The sequence below is a fragment of the Chrysochloris asiatica genome, unplaced genomic scaffold (assembly GCF_000296735.1).
Source record: "Chrysochloris asiatica unplaced genomic scaffold, ChrAsi1.0 scaffold00163, whole genome shotgun sequence".
Lineage (NCBI taxonomy): Eukaryota > Metazoa > Chordata > Mammalia > Afrosoricida > Chrysochloridae > Chrysochloris > Chrysochloris asiatica.
Genome location: NW_006408681.1, coordinates 5,591,093 through 5,613,963, shown reverse-complemented (window position 1 = coordinate 5,613,963; position 22,871 = coordinate 5,591,093).

Here is a 22,871-nt window from a genome sequence, read left to right as displayed (position 1 = left end):
AATTTCCAACCCATAACAAACCTGTATAGGGTTTCCAAGGAGCAGCTGGTGAGCTTGAACCACTGACCTTGTGGTTCAAATCAGCTTTGCAGTCTAGTACAATACAAATGCTAAGTTCCTGTTGCAGCACTGTAGGATAAGCATTGGACTGCTATCCACACTGTTGGCAGTTCAAACCCACCAGCCACTCCGTGGAAATCATATACAGGGTACCTAGGAGTCAGAACTAATTTAGTGGTACTGTGGTGCTATGGATTAATGGCACCAGACTGCAAAGCCATTTGAACTGCAAGGTTGGCAGTTCAAGCTCACCAGATGCTCCTCAGAAACCCTATACAGGCTCATTATGGGTCAGAACCAGCTCAACAGCACTTAACAACAACAACAGACAAATGTTCTAGAGTCTGACAGCAATGTAAGATAAACATTAGACTGCTAACTGCAAAGTAGGCAGTTCAAGCCCATTAGTCACTCCTCAGGAGAAAGATGAGCTGCTCCTTAAAGATTTATAGTCTAGGGAACCCTATGTAGGATCTTTATGACACTATGGAAGTAGGCTGCATTTTTGGTCTGATTACACAAATGTTGGAGTCCTTGTGTGGTGCTGTCGGTTAATGCGACAGACTGCAAAGCCGTTTGAACTGCAAGGGCGGCAGTTCAAGTTCACCAGCTGCTCCTCAGAAACCCTATACAGGGTTGCTATGAGTTGGAATTGACTCAACTTAACAACAACAACAACAACATACAAATGTTGGAGTCCTATACAAATGGGTGGCGCTTTGGGCCAGACTGTAAAGTCGATTAAACTGCAAGCTCAGTGGTTCAAGCTCATCAGCTGCTCCTTGGAATCCCTATACAGTGTCACCATGGGTTGGAATAGACTCAATGGCATTTAACAACAACAACATACAAATGTTCATCATTATTTGTATTACTGTTATTTTTTGTTGTTGTTGTTGCTAAGTGTCATCGAGTTGGTTACAACTCATAGTGACCCTGTATAGGGTTTCCAAGGAGTGGGTGGTGAGTTTGAACTACTAAACTTGCAGTTCAAACTAACCTGGCGGTCCAATAGTTTATCTTTCAGTGTCACACCAGGACTTCTATTATTTTTTTATTGCCTACATAAAAGGGGTCTGGGATCTGACCTCCCATACTGCTTCAAAAGGAAGAAGTACCTACCTTAAGGCATCTCCATGGGGCAGAATTTTGTTATTACTCTTATTGATGAGGTTCTTTACAGTATGACTTTCTCTACATTGTTTTTCCCAATTTAAGTAAGGCTGTCATTAAAAAGAATGAGGAGAGAATTCTATAGTTACATAAATATTTCAAAAATCATAATGAAAATCATAATTTTGCCAGAAAATACCAAAATTTCAAATGAAAATCTCAACCTTTGTTTTGGGCTGAAATACGAGGGGGTTCTCATAAACTTCATGGAAAGTACATATTATGAAAAAGCTATGCATATATTTAAAAAAAAATTGGAACCAAAATAAACTCTTACTAGTTATAATATATCTGAACAGGATCCAGTTTGAGATACTGAGAAGGATAAGACATCAGTTTGAAATGAACTCTCATCAGAGCAACATGAATTCTGCTAAAACTGAAGCAAGAACAATCAATGATTTATGGTGAACCTTGGGAGCAAGAACGGTGAAATCATCCATGCTTTATGAAAAGTAAATGGAGACAAGGCCCCCCTAAAATCAATAGTTTATAAATGGATAACTCATTTTAAGAAGGGATGAGATGGTGTTGAAAATAAAGTCACAGAAACAGACCATTCACTTCACTTTGGAAAAAATTACTCTTGTTTGTGTACTGATTGAAGAGGACTGACAAGAGCAGAAACAATACTCAACACCATGAACATTTCAGTTATTTTGGCTTACACAATTCTAACTAAAAAAAAAAAAGAAGTTGAGCAAACTTTCCACACTGTAGATACAAAACAGATCAGTTGCAGACAAGAAAAGATCTTTCAGTGGAAATTTTAAACAAGTGGGACCAAGATCCTGAAGCTTTTCTTGGAAGAATTGTAACACCATAGCAGGAGAGGAAACATGGCTTCACCAGTATTTTCCTTATGACAAAGCACAATCAACCTAAGAGGTAAAAGTGGTCCAGTCAAAGCAAAAGGAGACTAGTCAAGAGAAAAGGTCATGGCAACAGTTTGGGGGATGTTCAAGGCACTCTGCTTGTTCATATTCTGGAGGGCCAAAGAACAATAGCATCTGCTTATTATAAGAGTGTTTTAAGAAAGTTAGCCAAAATTTTAGCAGAAACATTCCTGGAAAGGAAAACCTTCATCAAAGAGAACTTCTCCACATGAGAATGCTCTGCTTATTCCTCTCATCATACAAGGGCAATTTTGCAAGAGTTTCTATGGGAACTGTATTACAGTTCTGATTTAGCTCCTCTGATTTCTTTTTGTTTCCTAATTAAAAAAAAAAAAAAATCTTGAAAGGGCAGTCATTATTCTTCATTTAAAAATGTAAAATAAACTACCTACATTGATAACATTAAATTCTCAGGACTCTCAGTTCTTTTGTTGTTGCCATCCAATTGATTGTGACTCAAGCGACTCTATGCCCAACAGAATGAAACACTGCTGGGACCAGCATTAGCCTCACAATTGTAGTTATGGTTGAGACCTTTGCTGCTGCCACTGTGCCAATCCATCTCCTTAGGTGTCTTCCTCTTTTTCCCTAACCCTTCACTTTACCAAGCATAATGTCCTTCTACAGGAACTAGTTCTGATGTAGTGATGTAGGATAAGCACTGGACTGCTAACTGCAAGGTTAGAGGTTCAAATCCAGCCACTCTTCAGGAATCTTATACGGAGCCACTATGAATCTGAACCAATTCAATGAGACTTTACAACGGCGACTCAGTTTGTTAGGGATCAACCTAATGACTGGTATCATCAGTTATGAAAATATCTTGACCTTAATGGAGTTTATGTTGTGAAGTAAGATTTACATATTTTATTTTTATATTTTAATTTCATTTTCCCATGAACTTTTAAAAGTTTCCTTGTAATGCTAAGATAGTAGAGTAACACCAGTCATCCTATGTAGGCTATAAACATTGACTAGCTATAAATGTTGACTACTTATGCACAGAGGTTTGTTTCTGGGAAAAGCGTGAATAATGTCTTTTAAAATATGGACTCCATTGAGGAAACTTGACAAGTTTGCCCTATTAGCCTATTTTATTACTATATGCTTTCATATCTGACCTCAGAGACAAACCCTTTCTATGAAACTTTTCCTAATCTAGTGCCCCTCCATGTTATCATGAACTCATACTCTGTGCATATTCATTACTGCATTTTCACATATTAATTATTTATATGTTAAAACCCCAAGCCAAACCACTTGCCTTCAGGTTCATTCCGACACAAGGTGACCCCACATGTTTCAAAGTAACACTGAGTTCCACAGGGTTTCCATTGCCTGAAAACTTCTAGAAGCAGATCACCACACCCTTATTCCAAAGCACCTGCAGTCTGGGGGTTAAACACCACCTCTGAGCTATTTCAAACAACCTACAGTGTAGCACTGTGGGTTAATGCACCAGACTGCAAAGCCATTTGAACTGCAAGGTCGGTGGTTCAAGCTGCTCCTTGGAAACCCTATATAGGGTCGCTATGGGTCGGAACTGCCTCTATAACACTTAATAACAACAGCAACAATTGTATGTACGTTTGTCTTAAAAACAAAACATACCCCCATACTCTTTGTTATCAACTTGATTCCAACTTATGGTAACCCCGTCTGATGAAGCTTATCAAGTGAGTCATTTGATTCTGGATTTTGAACAGTAATTAGCTGGAGCTGAATACAAATGTTGTTGTTAAGTGCCATGGAGTTGTTTCCAACTCATAGCAACCCTATAAAGGGTTTCTGAGGAGTAGTTGATGAGTTTGAACTACCCATCTTGTGTTTAGTAGTCCAGTGCTTATCCTACAGTGATAATTGGTGGGCTGTACAAAATATTCCTAAAAATTGAAATATCCTAAAGCAACACTGAAGAGAAATGGAAACTACACTCTGAGTTACCAAGGAAGAAAGGCCTACCAGGAACCCAGTGAGAAAAGACCTAAAGACTTAACATCCACAAGTTTGGATACAACTCCCAGACTGTGACTCATTGTCATTTCTATACAAAAACAAGCGTAGACCATCATCTGATTCATCATTTAGGAATTTCTACAGTTACTTGTATAGCTTTTTTAGTTCACTCCTTGAAAAACAATGAAGATATTGAAAAGGTTTTTATACCCCCAAGGACCAGATATTTTGTAACTTACAAATTTGAGGACAAATTTTAAATGCCAGGCCAAAAATGTTCAATAAAAGATTACAGAATAAAATTGAATATTAATAAACTTTGTTTAGAATTGCCATACATAAAATACTTCCCAGACTTCTAGATTTCATAGGCCAGCAAATTTTAGAAGAAGAGATAAATGAAAGCCAATACAGATTTGCTAAACTTTTGCAAATAAGAACACCTTTTTAAAGGAAACAAACAAAAAGACCATCTCATCCACTACTATATTTATTAAAGAAAAATATTTTTTCACCTAAACAAGTAAAAATTACTGAATACCTTCTGCTTTCAAAGAAACTCATTACAATTTTGTTATGTTTGCACACTGTCTCATTTCACAGCAAATCTGTGATAAGCTTACTTTTCAATATTCGATCCTCAAAACTCTTCTGTAAGATGGATGATGGTTGGTGGTGGTTTTGTGCCACCAACTCAATTCCAACTCATAATCTTATGAGTTGTAAATCTTTATGGGAGCAGAAAGCCTCATCCTTTTCATTCAGAGCAACAGGTAGATTCATACTACTGACCTTGCAGTTAGCAACTCAGCTCATAAGCTACTATGCTACCAGAGCTTCTTATAAGATTTATAAGGCTATTCTTAGCTTCATCCTAATTTTATAAATGAAGAAACTGAGGCACTTGGACAATCATTAATTTAACTCAGGTCACCAATGTATTAAGTACTAGATTCTCAGGAGCTGAAACTCCTGCACCTTCCTCTATACCATGTAGTCTTTGGGGAACCAGGACTTCCATATATTTTAATCTGTAATACTCTAAACACCAAAGAGAATTGTGTGGTTAGAAGTCTCCCCAACAATACGATGTGTACAGGTATTTATTTACCAGTGGGCCTCTGTATGACTGAAGCAGTGCATGTTCTCAAAACACCAACTCGTTTGACTCTTATTTAAGATATTATTTGTGTTTCTTTTTTACAGCATTTCCTAAACTTAGCTATTAACAGAATAATTCTTGGATGGTTGTTTGTTTTTATGATTTTATAGTTTTCAACAGAAGTGTCTTAAGAGGCCAAAAATATTCTTACCTCCTGTTTCCAGGTTTCTGGTTGCATCCTCAAAATATTTGAAATATGTTGTTGTGTTAGGTGCTCTGCAGTCATTTTGACTCATAGTGACCCTATGTACAACAGAATGAAACAGTGTAACTGCTGTGTCAATTCATGTCATTGAGGATCTTACTCTTTTTTGCTGACCCTCTACTTTACCAAACATGATGTCCCTCTCCAGTGATAACATGTACAACATATGTGAGATGAAGTCTTACCATCTTCACTTCTAAGGAGTATTCTGGCTGTATTTCTTCCAAGACAGATTTGTTCATTCTTCTCGTAGTCCATAGCACATTCATTATTCTTCTCCAGCAGCATAATTTCAAGGTATCAAATCTTCCATCTTTAGCTTCTTTACATTCTAGAGCAAGTTTCAGAATCTCTTCTGTCTTCATTTTTGGTCTCTTTTTGTTTCTATTTTTAGTGACCTTTTGGGTTCTTGTTCTTCGTGTCATTCCACAACTTCTCTTTTCTTAAGTCATTAGCGTTCAATGAGTTATCTGTTCTTGAGATAGATCTCAAAGTTCAGGTATTATATACTCAAGGTCATATTACAGTTTTCACAGAAGCAACTGACCATAGTTGACCACTGTGGACACCTGGCCTTGTTTTAATTGATGATATTAACCTTTTCCATTGTTTCTGTTCACAGATGTAGTTGATTTGATTCCTGTTTCCCATCTAACAAAGTCCACATGGATAGTCTTCATTTATGTCATGGAAAAAAAGTATTTGCTTGGATAAGTCATGAATTTTGCAAAATTCTATCATTCAATCTCCTGTGTCATTTTTTATCATCAAGCACATATTTTCAAACTACAGATCCATTTTTGTTTGTTTCCAACTTTAACATTAGAATCGCCAGTAATTATCAATGCATCTTGATTGCATGTATGATAAATTTCAGACTGCAGAAGTTGGTAAGTATCTTCAGTTTCCTCATGTTTGGCATTAGTGATTGGTAACTAAATTTGAATAATAGTGTTCTCAAGTTGGCTCCAACTCATGGTGACCATATATAGGGTTTCCAAAGAGCTGTTGGTAGGTTTGAACCACTGACCTTGCAGTTAGTAGTCCAGTGCTTAACCTACAGTGCTACACCAGGTCTTTCTTCCTTTTGTCTTGTTGTTGTTAGGTGTCATCAAGTCAATACAGACTCATAGTGACCTTATGCACAGCAAAACAAAACACTGCCCGATCCTGGGCCAACCTCACTACTGTTGCCATGCTTGAGTCCATCGATGCTGCCACTTGGCCAATCCATCTCATTGGGGGTCTTTCTCTTTTTCTCTGACCCTCCACCTTCCAAACATGATATCATTCTCCAGCGATTGGTCCCTCCTGACAATATGTCCAAAGTCTGAGAGATGAAGTTTGGCCATCTTGGCTTCCAAGGAACATTCTGGCTGCACTTCTTCCAACACAGATCTATTGGTTCTTTTGGCAGCCTATGGTACTTTCAATATTCTCCTCCAACACCATAACTCAAAAGCATCAATTCTTCTGCGGTCTTCCTTGTTCACTGTCCAGCTTCCGCATGCATATGAGGTTATTGAAATGAATATTATCCTAACAGTGATAATATTGAGCTTCAGGATAGATCCTGAAATGTTCTTTTCAACAGTGAATGTGACATCACTCTTGTTTCCTTTGTTATTCCCAGCATAGTAGATCATTATTAGGCCAATACCAGTCCATTGCAGCTCACTAATCCCTAGAACAACAATCATTAAGTGTTCCATTTAACTTCGATGACTTAAAGTTTTCCTAAATTCACACTTCCTACATTCCACACTTCAATTATTAATGACATTTGCAGCTTATTATCATTTTGAGTTGTGCCTCATTAGGAAACGAAAGTCCCAAAAGCTTTGCTCCATGCACATCGTTAATGTTGACTCTACTTGAAAGAGTCAGCCCTTCCCCAGTCATATTTTGAGTGCCTTCTAACAGGAGGGCCTCATCTTCTGATACTGTATCACACAACATTCTGCTGCTATTTATAAGAGAATGTTCTGCAGCTATCTATCTGTTTTGCCAGTTTTTCTCAGAAGTAGGTTATCCTCTAGTCTAATAAAATTCCCACAGTTTTATCTGCGCATAGAACTGTGTAGCTAAGTCTCCCTTTTAAACATGATAGAGCATATGGCCAAGTTCTGAACAATTAGATAATAGTAGAAGTAATGTGACAACCATTCTTGTTATATCCATTAGAGAGGAAATTACTTACATTCCATTTCCTCTCTCTTTTCCCTTTCTATGGGACTAAAACAAAGATGCACCTTTGACTGGGAGGGTAAGGACCATGCTCAAAGAGATAACTGAACATGATAAAAGAAACTGGTTCCCTAGGTAACCTCTCAGAGCAAAGGTTCCTGGTAAGATTGGTTGGTCTCCAAAGTAAGAGAAAACTACCACCTTGCTGAATCCACTTTATTTTGGTAGATTTTATGTTACAGTTACTTAGTGTATCCCCTAGGTGTTACAACTAAATTATGAAAATATGGATTGATAATGAGACTTTTTCATATTGAGAAACATAGCCATATTAACTTTCAAAAATGTTTCCTCACATCAGAAGTTATTGATAAATCAACGATTATATAATGATCTTTAGAGTTCCAGCACTATAACCTATTGCTTGAAATGGTCATTGTTATGGATTGAATGGTGTCCTCCAAAAAGATGTATTGCAAATCCTAACTTCTATACTTTTGCTTATAATCCCATTTGTGACAAGATTGTGTTATTTTAATGAGACAGGATTAGTGTAGGTATATTTTAAGTCAATCTCTTTTGAGATATAAAAGAGATAAAACTGGTGTGATAATGTAGGATAAGAACTGGACTGCTAACCATAAGGTTAATGGTTCAAACCCACCAGTTGCTCCTTGGAAACCCTATACAGAGTCTCTATGAGTCCAAGCCAACTCAATGACACTTAATAACAAACAACAACAGAACAAGTAAACAGAGCAGAGATAGGAGAAGACACATGCCAAGTCACACGAACATCACCAAGGAAGCAAGGAATAAGGATCTTATCCCAGAGCTGACAGAGAGAGAAAGCATTTCCCTGGAGGTTAAGTGCCATTGAGTCGGTTCCCACACATAGCAACCCTGATTTCTAAGGGGTGACTGATGAGTTTGAACCACAGATCTTGCAGTTCAAACTGACTTTGCGGTGCAGTACATAATCCTGAAGTGCTACACCAGGACTGCTAGAAGGTAGCACCTTAAATTAAGACTTCTAACCTCATGAACTGTGAGAAAATAAATTTCTGTTTTTTAAAGTCACCCGCTATTAGAGCAGTACTAGGTAACTAACCAGTAATCCAGCCATATATCTTATACTAATTAGTCAAATCATGTAAATAGTGGTAATATGAAGTAAGAATGGTTGCATGATTTAAATAGCTTTTCAAAGGAACATTGATTGTCTCCTTTACCTATTAATTGTAGTATTTTCCTCTTAGTGTCTACTTCTGGTCTCTTTCCATCAAGAATTGGAATTATCACTAATCATGCCTCTCCTATTTGAATGAAAGTGTTCTTAATATAATTTTTTGGTCCTGTCCTAGAAAATCCTAATGATTTATTTCAACAATAAATTTAGAACAAAAGCTTGGTATTGTGAAGATATACTTGTTAGCAAATTTAAAACTTATTTTTGAAAATATTATCGTCTCGCTGCTAAATTTTCAATGGCAAATTCCATACTACAGAGTTGTTGTTGTTAAGTGCCGTCGAGTCGGTTCCGACCCATAGCGACCCTGTACAGGGTTTCCAAGGGTGCAAATCTTTACGGGAGTAGAAAGCCTCATCTTTCTCCCGTGGAGCAGCTGGTAGTTTCGAACCGCTGACCTTAAGGTTCGCAGCCCGATACCAAACTATTATGAAGTCACACAGAAAAAATGTCCTTAAAGAACCTGTCTCACACACTGAATTAATTAAATCAGAAAAGAGTCCAATTATATTTTTATAATATCTGAGTAGTAATGCTCATTAATATGAATCCTATAACAGAAAATAAGCAACAAACATGATCAGAAAGAAAAATGGATTCATCCAGTTATACCATAATATCCTATACAATGGGGGGGGGGGGAGGGGGAAGTCTGCCGTTTATTTTCCTGCTAATTATCAAATTGTATTTCCTCCTCCAAGCTCATTAATGCTGGATATACTAATGTTTTCTTCAGAATGTTAAAAATTAAGTTGTGAAATTAAAAAGGATATATTAGGGAGCTTGTTTGATATATTATGACAGAGCAATGAATTGGGAATTAGAAGACCTAGGTTCCATTGAGTTCTTGTTCTGCAATTACACTTCTGTATAAGTTTGGTCAAATAATTTAACCTTTCCAAATTTCTAATTTCAAAAACATTCCAATGTTGTCAAAAAATTTGTGGTATGGACTTGATGATTACTAAGATACTTTATGGCTTTAGAGTTTTGTAAGTCTATAATTTCTTAATCCATTCCCATTAACATTATAAATTCATGCAGTATATATTAACTGAGCAACATGTTTTCCGTTAGGCATTATGCTAGATCAAAATGAATAATAAATGGCCAAGATAAACATGATCTTTTTTCTTCTAGAGTTTGCAGTCAAGTGAAAAGCAAGATCGAAGGTACTTCAAAAACTTTAAGGAAAAATGGAATTAAAAGATAACTGAAAATTTCCATGAACTTTTTGAAGTCCTTTCATATTAATAATTATGTCGTTGCTCTTAAATGCCATTGAGTTGGTTCCGACTCACAACGACCCTGTATAGGGTTTTTAAAGAGCAGCTGGTGAGCTTAAACTGCTGACCTTGTGGTTCAAACCGACTTTGTGGCCCAGCGCATTAACCCACAGTGCCACAGCAAATATTCAATTATTTGTGTGCGATGTTCCACCAAAGAAAGTATAAAATGCTATAAAATATATAACAGGCAAACCTATCCTAGTCTGGGAGTCCTGGTGTGGCACTGCGGGCTAATGCGTCAGACTGCAAAGTCATTTGAACTGCAAGGAGGTGGTTCAAGCTCACCAGCTACTCCTAGGAAACACTATACAGGGTCGCTATGGGTCAAATTTGACTTGACGGCATTTAACAACAACAACAACATCCTAGTCTAGCAAATAATCCAAGAAGCTGAACTGTATGAAGAAGAACATGTTATCAGGATTGGAAGAAGGCTCACTAACAAGTTGTGATATACAGAGGAAACAACCTTGCTTCTTGAAAGCAAAGAGGATTTGAAGTGCTTACTGATGAAGATCAGAGAATAAAGCTTTCCAAAAGGATTATATTTCAATGTAAAGAAAACAAGAATCCTCACAACTGTACCAATAAACTATATCATGATAACCATAAAAAAGATTGAAGTTAAGGACTTCATTTTACTTGAAGCAATACCCATGAAAGCAGCAAATAAAAAATTAAAGGATGCATTGGGAAATCTGCTCAAATATCTTTTTAAAAAAGGGCTAAAAAGCAAACATGTCACTTTAACGTTAGGTTCTTCTGACCCCAGCCATGGTATTTTCAATTACCTCATACATATGCAAAAGCTGGACAGTGAATAATGATGATCAAAGAAGAAACAATGAATTTGAATTATGGTATAGTGAAAAAATGAATTATGTGAATTATGGTATAGTGGTATGGTGGAGGGTATAGTGGTAAAGGGGCAACATTGATGGACTCAAGCGTGGCAACAGTAGTGAGGTTGGCCCAGGATCAGGCAGTGTTTCGTCCTGCTGTGCATAAGGTCACTATGGGTCAGTACCAACTCAATGGCACCTAACAAAAGCAACAATAGTGAAAAATATTATATAACATGGATTCTCTGAAGAACAAATAAATTTGTCTTAAAAGAGTAGTCAGAAGGCATCTTAAAAGTGAGGATAGTGAGACTTGTCAAGTAGTTTTGACATGTTGTCAGAAGGAACCAGTTTCCGGAAAGGGACATCATGCTTGGTAAAGCAAAGGAAAAATAGAGAAAGACTTCAACAAGACAAATTGACTCAGTGTCTGTAAAAATGGGCTCAAAGTTAAGAATGATTGTGAGGATGAAGCAGGACCATACATGGTTTCATTCTGTTGAACATGATGTCTATATGATTAGAAACAAACTGAACGGCACCAGCACCTAACAACATCCTCACCTAGAATGCTAAGGAATCCTATTTGATTACAAAACCTTTAGGATGGCTTTAAGACAGTGATCAGGAAAAATTGGTTGGAACACATTGGGTGTCCAGAGGATATACTTATAGCATAAGAAAATCCCTTATAGTGAAATTGAGCTCTTGACTTAATTAAGTCACTGAAATCAAACCAGTGTTGATGGAGCACACAGAGAGAAGGAGACAGTGGTACAAAATGGGATCAGAAAGACAGGCAAGCTCAACTCAGAAACTCATGGACAGGGATATTGTGAACTTTATGAGTTTTTAACTCAATTGTTGTTATTGTTAGGTGCCATCAAGTCGGCACCAACTCATAGTGACCTTATGCACAGCAGAACGAAACAATGTCCAATCCTGGGCCAACCTCACTACTGTTGTAATACTTGAGTCCATCGATGCTGCCACTTGGCCAATCCATCTCGTTGGGGGGGTCTTCCTCGTTTTCTCTGACCCTCCATCTTACCAAACAAGATATCCTTCTCCAGAAACTGGTCCCTCTTGACAATATGTCCAAAGTATGAGAGACAAAGTTTGGCCATCTTGGCCTCTAAGGAGCACTCTGGCTGCACTTCTTCCAAAACAGATATATTGGTTCTTTTGGCACCCATGGCACTTTTAATATTCTCCTCCAACACCATAATTCAAAGGCACCAATTCTTCTACTATCTTCCTTATTCACTTTCCAGCTTTTGCATCCATATGAGGTTACTGAAAATAGCAGTGGGTAATATGTAGAACAACAGAAAGACATTGAAGGGTTTTAAGTAGAAACGAAATGTTAGCAGAGTTGTTTTTGAAACATTACTTTGTTTTTGAGGAATACACTGGAGACAAAAATTGTGGATATGTGGAGAGACAATGTTGGAGATAATTCTAGGAATCTTAATAGGATGGTTATAATTGACATGGAAATACACGGATAGATTTGCAATATATTTCGATATTGCTTGTTGCTAAGTGCCGTCGAGTCAGTTCTCATTGTGAACCTTTATAGGGTTTCCAAGGAGTGGCTGGTAGGTTTGAACCAACCTTGTAGTTAACAGTCCAATGCTTATCCTACAGTGTGGCACTGTAGGATAACTTAGATATTGTTATTAAATGCAGTCCAGTTGGTTCTGACTCATAGAAACCCTGTATAGTGCTTCAGAGGAGCAGCTGGGGGGGTTTGACCTGCCGACCTCATGGTTCATAATCCAGTGTTGATTCTACAGTGCCATGTGATCAGTTGCATATTGGTGATGAAGTGTGAGGTGTCAAGAAAGAATAATTCCACATTTTTTTTTTCAGACTGGAGTAGTTAGCTGGATTATGTCAGAGGATGATCACTTGAAAGAAAGGAGAAATATTATTTAAATAAGATTTAAATTAAAGTTTTTTAAAGTTTATTTTGAAGTAATGTTAAATCAAGCTACCAAGTCTGTTCATTTCTCTTGGATCAGCACTGAGCAAGAAAGAAACCCTAAACAACCTGCTAAAGGTAGTGACAGTAATTCAGGAAATACTTAGTAGAGAAGGTGAAAGGATACATACAAGTTAAATTGTAGGAAAATTAAGGCGGGGTAGGAGAAATTTTCAAACGAAAGAAACAAGTATGTAATATATATATATACAAAATCTTGGAGCAGCACTTTATTCTATACAAGGATAGTCATTAAGAAATTATTTTATTCAAGAAAATGCCTATAATGCCCACTGTGATGAATACAAAGATACGTCAGAGCAGTTCTTAATGAAGACTTGCAGCTTTACCAGGACTTTTAACTTCCTAGATTACAAGTGTAAAGATAGGAAACATGACTGTTTTCAACTTCTTTGTTCATTTAGTAAGGAGCGCTGCTGCTATTTTGAGTTAAGGTCTGGGCTGCTAACCACCAGGTGGGTGGTTCAAACCTTATCAGCCACTCACTGGGAGAAAGATGTGGCTGTCTGCTTCCAGAAGTTTCAAATCCTACTCTACCCTATGGGGTTGTTATGAGTTGGAATCCACATGTTGGCAGTGGGTTTAGTTTGGTTTTTGGTTCATTTAATACCTAATACTAGAAATATAGTCGGCATTTGTTAAATATTTATTGACTGAAAAAATGGATGAATAAATTCAACTGCTAGTGTATACTCCCACATGGCTTATATATACGTGTGTGTGTGAACAGAGTATTTGAGTTTGAACTAATACAGAAATATATTTTACAACACCTTTGAACAATGACCATGAGAACTTTGTTTCAATGCCTGCATTTTGTTTTATTTACATTTTTCCTTTCCATTATTAGACCTTTTTGTTTTGTTTTTAATTGTGGTTTGGGTAAAAGTTTACAGACTACATTACTTTTCTAGTCAAAAATTTATACACATTTGGTTTTTTGACATTAATTACCATCCCCTCACAGTAGCAGCACTCGTCCCATCTGCCCCACCCCCACCCCCCAGGTCCCTTATTTATTCTATCTTTCCTTCTTCCTGCCACTTTCAACCACCCTGGTCCTTGGTACAGTTCCAGGTTTGAAGGGTATCATAGCCTCAGGGGTTCCACCAGACTTCATCTAACAAGTAAGTCTGGTCTTTTTATGATTTGGAATTTTGTTCTACATTTTTCTCCCAGAAAAGGTCGGGAACCTTCTATTGGGATCCCTATCAGAGTAGTTAGTAGTGATAGCCAGGTCCCATCTAGTGCTTCTGGTCTCCGAGTAATGGTGGCTGTGGTTTAAATGGTCCATTAGTCCTTTGGAGTAATTATTTCCTTGGGTTGTTTTTTTTTTCCTACACTCTTCTTTGCTCTGGATGGGAAGACAATAATAATTGGATCTAAGATAGCTGCCCACAAGTTTTCCTATACAAGGATAGAAAGACCTCAATCACTACTCACATTGTCTTTGTGAACAATTTATGCTAATTGACCTAGATGTCCCCTGGAACTATGATCCTAAGTATGCTGCATTTTTAAAAAGATAGTTGGTCTTTGAATAATTGTGATTCTTGGAAAAAAACTTACTGGTATTGTGTCAAAATCCCATCTGCAATTCTTATCTTAATTCTCTTTTCTTACTTCTGAATTCCAAAACAACAGAGAAAAGTATTCATTCCTCTCCATGTGGCAACAATTTAAACATCTCAAGGTAATTGTTGCTGTTGTTGTTAAGTGCTGGTGAGCCAGTTCTGACTCATAGCAACCCTATACAGGTTCCCAAGGAGCAATCTTGAGTTTCAAACTGACCTTGAGGTTCAAACTGACTTTGAGGTCGAATGCTTATCCTACTTATTAATTTTACTTCCACCTTCACTTTTTTCCACACCAAGTCTTCTTTTCTTTATGCTAAATGTAGACATTTCTTCTTTATTTCCTCAAACACACTGTTACTCATCCTTTGAGTCTCAAATTAAGTACAGCTTAATCAGGATATCATAACACAGGAACACTGGGTTCCCCCAATATACATTGCTATATCACCTTACAAGTCCCGGTGACTCAAAATGTAAAATAGTACAATCGTTTAGAAAAATAATTTGGCAGTTTTTAAAAAGGTAAACATACAACCATATGATCCAGACATTTCAATCCTAGATATTTAATCAATAAAGATGGAAACATATGTTCATACAAAAACTTACACATCAACATTCCTAGAAGACTTTATTGGTAATAGCCAAATGAGTAACCAAACTGTGGTTGTTGTTTGTTGCCATTGAGTTGGTACCAACCCATTGCAACCTCATGCACAGCAGAACGAAACACCGCCCAATCCTGGGTCAACCTCACTACTGTTGCCATGCCTGAGTCCATCGATGCTGCCACTTTGCCAATCCATCTCTTTGGGGGAGTCTTCCTCTTTTTCTCTGACCCTCCACCTTACCAAACATGATATCCTTCTCCAGTGACTGCTCCCTCCTGACAATATGTCTTAAGTATGAGAGATGAAGTTTGGCCATCTTGGCCTCCAAGGAGCACTCTGGCGCATTTCTTCCAAAACTGTGATATAGCCATACAATTGAATACTATTTAGCAATAAAAAGAAATGAACTTTTGATGCATTCTATCACATAGATGAATCTCAAAATAATTTTTCTGGATGAAAGTAATCATACACATTTTATTATTCCAATTATAAAAACATCTAAAAAGTACAAATTTATCTATATTGATAGAAAGCAGATCAGTGATTTACTGTGGACAGGTTGTGCTTGAGTGGGGAAGGGTGCTAGGGAAGGATTACAAAAGAGACTGAGAAATTATTTGAAAGTAATGGATACAGTTTTTGTGATGATTTCATGGTTGTATTCATATGTCAAATTGGCTAAACACTGGACTGTGAACCAAAAGGTCAGTGGTTTGAGTCCAACAGCAGCTTTGTGGGAGAAAGATGATGCTTTCTGCTTCCACAAAGAAACCCAATATAGGGTCCTTATTAGCTGCTCCTCAGAAATCCTCTACAGGGTTGCTATGGGTTGGAACCGACTCAGTAGCACTTAACAACACTAAGCAAAGTATTAAATGGGTGAGTTTGAATGGCTGACTTTGCAACTCAAACTAATCTTGAGGTCAGTCTAGCGCATTATCCCACAGTGCCACACCAGGACTCCTTATTCATAGTAAACATAAGCTAATTTGTAGCTGAGTTCAGGAAAGGTACATTTCTGAAGACAATTACTACTCTTTTTATCCCCAAGGGTAGCAGTGATGGGACTTCAAAAAACAAAAAGGACTTTTTTAGAAAATCAGAGTTTAATTCCAGGTCAAAAGCATCTAAATAAATTAGAAACAAAAGCATTAAGCATTATTTCTCAGCTAAAGCATTTAAACCGTGTATAACCTCATATGCATGTGAAAGCTGGGCAATGAATAAGGAAGACCATAGAAGAATTGATGCTTTTGAGTTATGGTATTGGAGGAGATTATTGAAAGTGCCATGGACTGCCAAAAGAACCAACAGATCTATTTTGGAAGAAGTGTAGCCAGAGTGCTCCTTGGAGACCAAGATGGCCAAACTTTGTCTCTCATACTTTGGTGGACATATTGTCAAGAGGGACCAGTCGCTGGAGAAGGATATCATGTTTGGTAAGGTGAAGGGTCAGAGAAAAAGAGGAAGCCCCCCCCCCCCCCCCCCCCGCCAATGAGATGGATTGGCCAAGTGGCAGCATCAATGGACTCAAGCATGGCAACAATGTGAGGTTGGCCCAGGATCGGGCAGGGTTTCATTTTGCTGTGCATAGGTCGCTATGAGTCGGTACTGACTCAATGGCACCTAACAACAACTTCTTTCATGGTTTATAAGTAGATAGATTTGTATACCAAGCACCAATTCATTTACAATAAATACAACCAAACGTGTTGAGTTGGTTCTGATTGCAGTGGTTAAATGCTCAGTGGCTAACCTAAAGGATGGAGGTGTGAGCCCACCAGTCATTCTGCAGGAGACCCATGTGACAGTCAGCTATCATAAGCAGTTTTGAAAATACTGTGGGGATAGTTCTACCCTGTCCTATAAAATTGCTATGGGTTAGAAATACAAGCAGGAAGATAAAGTCAATCTGCTTTTAATAATGGTATCATCAATAAAAAGGAACCCTGGTGGGACAATGGCTACATGCTTGACTGCTAACCCAGAGATTGGCATTTGGGATCCACCAACAGTTCCATGGAAGAAAAGACCTGGCAATCTGTTCCCATAAAGATTGCCACCTAGGACACCCTATGGGGCACTTCTACCTTGTCTGATAGGATTTCTATGAGTCAGAAGCAATTCAACAGCAAACAACAACAACCTAATGCTGTAACTGTCTGTATGCAAGTTGACCTTCTTCTAACCTCTAAGATATTGTAATATTTAAGAATCTTAATATCATGGGGTTCACAGTGTGGGACATTGCACTTTTGTTTCCATTAAGTCTATTGTTAGTTCAGATTGAAACTTCTTTCAATTAATTGTGCTAGTTAAAGTCTAAGAGACACTATCTGTTATATTAGTAATCAAGATACAGTGTTGATTTATTGACATTAACTTAACAGCAATAACAATATCATGAAATCTTAGAGATTAACTAATCCAAACCCCCATTATATAGAAAAACAAACTTCTTAGCTTGTTAGTTAAAGTCAAGGGCATATGTGAAGTTTCCTGTGCTATGATGTAATATGTTCTAGAAACAAATGCTTACTCTCTAATAGGTGATGCCCTATAACTGGCTCAGCTCAGAAGTGGGCTGTCTATTCAGAGCTTGCCAGTACACGAGATGTTGTTTTTGTTTTGTGCCATCAAGTCAGTTCCAACTCATAGTAACACTGGATAGGAGTTTCTGAGGAGCAGTTAAAAGTCCAGTGCTTATCCTATTGTGCCATACCAGAACTACTCCAATACACTGAATAATGATGATATTTATCAACACTTCTGAATCAGCCTAAGATAAACCATGAAAAAACAGAGGCATATATATATATATACACCAAGTCTGGGCCAGATACAATCATATGACATTATTGATTCCCATATATTCAAGTGTGACAGAAATTGCCCTAAAAGGCACATTTCTTTGGTAAAGAGGTATTAGACATAGGAGGAGAAAGTCACAAAGAAATGAGAGATGGAAAGGAAACTATTATTAGCTGACTTCCTGCAATCTTGAAGGCACCATATCAGGCCAATTGGAAATGCTATATTAGGTAATACTTACAATACACTGTAAGTAAGCCATTGTTTTATTTTCCTTCCAGTTCCTTGTGACTAAAGTCGAACTCAGGTGTACAGAATAGAGCTGCTCCACAGGGCTTTCAAGGCTGTGATCTTTCAGAAGCAGATCAACAGACTTGTCTCCTAAGGTGACTCTGTGTGGGTTTGAACCATGAATCTCTTGGCTATCATTTAACCATTTGTGCTATCCAGAGACACCACAAGGTAGTTATTAATACTCTCACTTTATTGGTTAAAAACATGAGACTCTGAAAGACTAATCCATTTGCCAAATTTACAATGCAACAAAGTGACCAAGTTGTTATTCAAATCCTGGGTTGTAAAACTACAAAGAGTTTCCACTATACTGCACAGCTTCCCAAACAGAAAGTTCCAATACAGAGTGAAAATTGGTGTTTTCATATGATTGAGGAAACATGATACAGATCCAAATTTAGATCATGATGTCACCAAGAGCCTTATCAAGATAGAGTTCCTCTAATGATGTTTTTAAAATGATGAATGCTATGATTCTATTCCTCAAAAATAGGTATAATAGAATCAGAAACAACAAGCTGAATATATTTGTAAAGAATAAATACATCATTCTGAACAAATTTAATTACTTTTTTCTTCCAATAGAATTACATAGCCAAGAAATAATGGAACTACAAAAGACACAATATATCTTGATTACTAATATAACAGATAGTGTCTCTTAGACTTTAACTAGCACGATTAATTGAAAGGAGTTTCAATCTGAAATTAAAACTGACTTAATGGGAAGGAACAAAAGGACAATGTCACATACTGTCAGAGGCCAGTCTGAGCTGTTTGCCTTGTCCAGGATCAAGGGCCATCTGCAATGGTACCAGTAGAGTACTGTCTGGTACTGTCTGAAATTACAAGGCAGACAAATCTTTCTGTCTAGTCTGGCTCTGCCTTTCTAGTAGACAAAACTTACTTTAAAAAACAATAAAAGTTGGGAGCCACCAGGAAGTTCCACATTCAGGAAATGAACAACAATTACAAAACAAATGTATAATGAGTCAAGGAAGAGATATGTAAAACCAACTTAAAGAGCTATAATGACCCCTAGAACTTTATTTGGGGAGCACAATGGCTCTGTAGGATAAGCACTGGACTTCAAACCACAAGTCTGTGGTTAGAGCCCACCAGCAACTCCTCAGGTGAAAGATGAGGCTTTCTGCTTCCACAAATATTCATTATTGTAAAGTGACTTCGAGTTCATAACAACTAATAGTAACCCTGTATAGGGTTTTCAAGGAGTCCTGGTGTAGCTCTGTGGGCTAATGTGTCAGACTCCAAAGTCATTTGAACTGCAAGATCAATGGTTCAAGCTTACCAGCTGCTCCTTGGAAACCCTATACAGGGTCGCTATGGGTTGGAACTGACTCGAAACAATAGGATTTAACAACAATAGGATTTCCAAGGCATGGCAGCTGGGTTTCAACAGCTGATCTTGAGGTTAGCAGTCCAGTGCTTATCCTATAGACCTATTGCATTCCCAGAATAAAGTTCTAGGGTCATTATAAATCCCAAAGTTTATTTTGCTTATCTCTTCCCTAAATTATTCCATGGAAATACTATGCAGGGTCGCTATGACTCAGAACCAACTCTATGGCACTTAACAACAGAACTTTATTTTTATTGAATTTAAATCAAATTAGGAACACATCTAAAGAAACAATCTGTTAATCATAGGAAGATTAATCACCCTTGAAAGCATAGAAAAAGAGCTCATTGAGTTAGAAAATAACACACTCACTTCTAAATGAAAGTTTAGTGGATTGTGTGTACCTGTTGTTAGGTGCCATCCAGTCAGTACCGACACTTAGTGACCCTATGCACAACAGATTGAAACACTGCCCAGTCCTGTGCAAACCTTACAATCATTGCTACATTTGAGTCCCTCACTGCTGATACTATGTAAATCCATCTCATTGGGGGTGTTTTTCTAAGACCTTCCATTTGACCAAACATGATGTCCTTCTCCAGGGACTGGTCCCTTCTGACAATATATCCAAAGTATGAGAGACAAAGTCTGGCCATCCTGGCTTCCAGCAAGCATTCTGGCTATACTTCTTCCAACACAAATTGGTTTGTTTTTTCGGCAGCACTTCTTTTTGATGATGAATGTGACACCATTTCTCCTCAGTTTGTCATTCCTGGCATAGTAAACCATGTGATTGTCAGATTCAAAATGGCCAATACCAGTCCAGTTTCAGAGTCAGTCCATATCAGCTCACTAATGCCTAGGATATTGGTGTTTGTGCATTCCATTTCATTTCTGACAATTTCCAATTTTCCCAGATTAATACTTTGTACTTTCCATGTGCTGATTATTAATGGATGTTTACAGTTTTTTCTATTCATTTTGAATTGTACCCAAAGGCTTTACTACATTCATGTCATCATGGACAACTCTCCTTTGAGGAAGCAGCTCTTCCGCCATGGTACTTTGAAGGCCTTTCAAGCTGATGGGCTCATCTTCCAGCACTATAATTGACATTATTCTGGTGATCTTCATCATGTTTCAAAATTCAGTATTCTGGTGCTCACAGTATTCCACTGTTATTCATAAAATTTTAAATGACTAAATATTAGGAAGTAGTTCATCTCTCCTCCTTCATAGTTTGTCTTCTTCTGGAAGCTCAGCTGAAACCTGTCCACCATGGGTGACCCTACTGATATATAAATTCCTGTGGCATAGCTTCCAGAATCACAGCAACACACAAGCCACCACAGACAACAAACTGACAGATGAGTGGAGGTGAGTCTACTAACTTCCCACAAATCAGCCATTAAAACCTGTTGGGGTTCAACTCTACTCAGACACACATAGGATTACGTGCATTGGAACTGACTCCACAGGAACTGATTATGTTTGGGGTAAAGCATTTTAGATTTGGCTGAGGCTGCACGGCAATCAAGAGTTAGTTGTTGTATGTGGTAATGGTGATATCAATTCATAGCGACCCTATTGGAAAGAGGAGAACTACTAAGTCTTTTGTCCTGCAAGGCCAGTGGTGGTTTGGAACATCAACCTTTTGGTTAGCAAATTGAGCCACCACTAAAAATCTTTCAGGCATTGGAGAGAGAACTAAGTCAGGGGTGTGTCAGCATCCACCAAGTTCACACCAATAAAACGTCTGTTGTTATTAGGTGTCATCAAGTCGGTACCAATTCATATGCACAACAGAACAAAACACTGCCCAGTCCTGGGCCAACCTCACAATTGTTGCTATGCTTGAGCCCATTGATGCTGCCACTAAGCCAGTCCATCTTACTAGGGATTTCTGCTTTTTCTCTGACCCCACACCTTACCAAACCAGTCCTTCTCTAGAGACTGATATCTCCTTACAATATGTACAAAGAATGAGAGACAAAGTTTGGCCATCCTGGCCTCCAAGGGGCACTCTGGCTATACTTCTTTCAACACAGATCTGTTGGTTCTTTCAGCAGCCCATGGTACTTTCAATATTCTCCTCCAACACCATAACTCAAAGGCCATCAGTTCTTCTATAGTCTTCCTTATTCACTGTCCAGCTTTCACATGCATGTGATGTTATTGAAAATACCATGACTTGGGTCAGGCACACCTTAGTCCTCAAGTTGATATTTTTGCTTTTCAACACTTTTAAAAGTCTTGTGCAGCAGATTTGCCTAATGCAATACGTTGTTTGATTTCTCATGCTTCCATGAGTGTTGGTAGTTCATCCAAGAATAATGAAGTCTTTGACAACCTCAATCTTTTCTCCATTGATAAGAATGTTGTTCACTGGTCCAGTGGTGAGGATTTTTGTTTTCTTTACATTGAGATGCAATCCATACTGAAGGCTGTGCTCTTTGATCTTCATCAGTAAGTATCTTAAGTTCTCTTCACTTTCAGCAAGCAAGTCTGTATCATCGGCATATCGCAGGTTGTTAATGAGTCTTCCTCCAATCCTGATGCCACGTTTTTCTTCATAAAACCCAGCTTCTCTGATTATTTGCTCAGCATACAAATTGAATAAGTATAGTGAAAGAATATAATCCTGTCACACAACTTTCTTAATTTTAAACCATTCAGTATCCCCATGTTCTGTTAGAACCACTGCCTCTTGGTCCAGGTACAGATTCCTCATGAGCAGAATTAAGTGTTCCAGAATACTCATATATCACAATATTGTCCATACCTTGTCATGATCCACACAATCAAAAGCCTTTGCATGATCAATAAAGCACAGGTAAACATCTTTCTGGTTCTGTCTGCTTTCAGCCAAAATCCATCAGTAATCAACAATGATATCTTTCATTCTACGTCCTCTTCTGAATACGGCTTGAACCTCTGGAAGTTCTCTGCCAATGTACGGTTGCAGGCATTTCTATATTACCTTTAATAAAACTCTACTGGCATGGAATATCAACGATATTGTCCAATGATTTCCGCATTCCTTTAGGTCACCTCTCTTTGGAATGGGCACAAATACGGATATTTTCCAATCAGTCGGCCAGATAGTTGTCTTCCAAATTTCTTGGCAGAGATGAGTGAGTGCCTCCTGTGCCACCTCACTTTCTTGAGAGATTTCAATTTTTATTCCA